Source organism: Haplochromis burtoni, unplaced genomic scaffold, assembly GCF_018398535.1.
Source record: "Haplochromis burtoni strain Fernald_Lab_line unplaced genomic scaffold, NCSU_Asbu1 Contig_1154, whole genome shotgun sequence".
In the NCBI taxonomy this organism is placed as follows: domain Eukaryota; kingdom Metazoa; phylum Chordata; class Actinopteri; order Cichliformes; family Cichlidae; genus Haplochromis; species Haplochromis burtoni.
In genome coordinates, this window is record NW_024583515.1 from 64,492 (window position 1) to 66,282 (window position 1,791).

A 1,791-nucleotide genomic window follows, 5' to 3' on the forward strand; every position below is an offset into this window, starting at 1 on the left:
AGATGCCCAGATCTGCACAAACATTTGAAATCGTCACTAAAATCACATTTTTATCGTCTGGCTGCTAACGCACGTTGACCTAAACATTTTGGTTTTAACAGCCTTAGTTGTTGTTTTAGATTTTTTTTATTCACTTATTTTAGTTACTTGTGTGTTTTTCTACATTTTACTGCCTCATTGTTGTGGATTTTATTTATTTTATTATCATTTTACATCGTTAAGCCCTTTCTGCATCATGGACTGTTTGGAAATGTGCTATAAATAAACTGGACCTTCTGTGTGCTGCTGTGACCTGCAATTTATACAATTATTATACAAGAATGTGATATTACATCTATATAAGGTCTAATAGATATTACAGACTACAAGTATAAAATCCTTTTCAAAACTCTCTCCAGGGTGCAAGATGCTAGCAGGCAGGGCATACATGGAACGCCATAACCAAGTGGCCGGCATAGTGTACAGAAACATCTGTGCAGAGTATGGCCTGGAAGTCCCGAGGTCAAAATGGGAGACGCCCCCAAGGGTGGTGAAGAATGACCGAGTCTGTGGAACTTCCTGATACAGACAGACAAACTGGTGGTAACTTACCAATTGGACATAGTAAGTAGTGGACAAGCAGAGGAAGATGGCCTTGGTAATAGATGTTGCGATTACAAGTGAGAAGAAGGGAGAAGAAACACAAGAATCTGGAGAAATACCAAGAGCTGAGAGAGGAGCTAGAGAAGATGCAGAGGGTGAAGCAACAGTCGTATTTGGGCTCAGGTCTTCAGTACTGATGGCCCCCCTTCTCCTGGATCTTTCTCTGTGTGCCTTTGGCTAGACATTGTTATATTACACATATGCTGAAATAAGAGAAATAATATTGATAGAAATGAATAAATAAACAGATAAAACAAACACACAAACAAGAGGAGCCTAGAGAGAATTTATAGAGCTCATCTTGGAAAAAGTATTTAGTACGACATCACATTCGAAATCAAATCAAATCAAATCAAATCACTTTTATTGTCACATCACATGTGCAGGCACACTGGCACAGCACATGCGAGTGAAATTCTTGTGTGCGAGCCCCACAAGCAACAGAGATGTGCAAACACAACAACACAAACGAGCAAAATACAAGAATGGCCAACCTGAAACTAATAAATATATGTACAATATATAATAGTGTATGCATTTCTGGATGTGTATACTAAATATTTTCCTACGTGTGTGTGTGTGTGTGTGTGTGTGTATGTGTGTGTGTGTGTGTTTATACACTTTATACAAAAAAAAAAAATAAATAGATAAATAAATAAATAAAAAAATAAATAATATATACAAATTAAGAGTAAACAATAAATAAAATATATAAAATATACAGAGTTGAGACATGTGCAAAACAGTGGCATTACTGTACAGTATGGAGTGCATAATGTTAAAGTTCCAGTAGTGAAGCTGAGGTGTCTATGAAGTGTTCAGCAGTCTGATGGCCTGGTGGAAGAAGCTGTCTCTCAGTCTGCTGGTACGGGACCGGATGCTGCAGAACCTCCTTCCTGATGGAAGTAGTCTGAACAGTTTATGGCTGGGGTGACTGGAGTCCTTGATGATCCTCCCCGCTTTCCTCAGGCACCGCTTCCTGTAGATGTCTTGGAGGGAGGGAAGCTCACCTCCAATTATCCGTTCAGAGCACCGCACTACTCGCTGGAGAGCTTTGCAGTTGTAGGCGGTGCTGTTGCCATACCAGGTGGTGATGCATCCAGTGAGGATGCTCTCAATGGCACAGTGATAGAAGGTCCTGAGGATGCG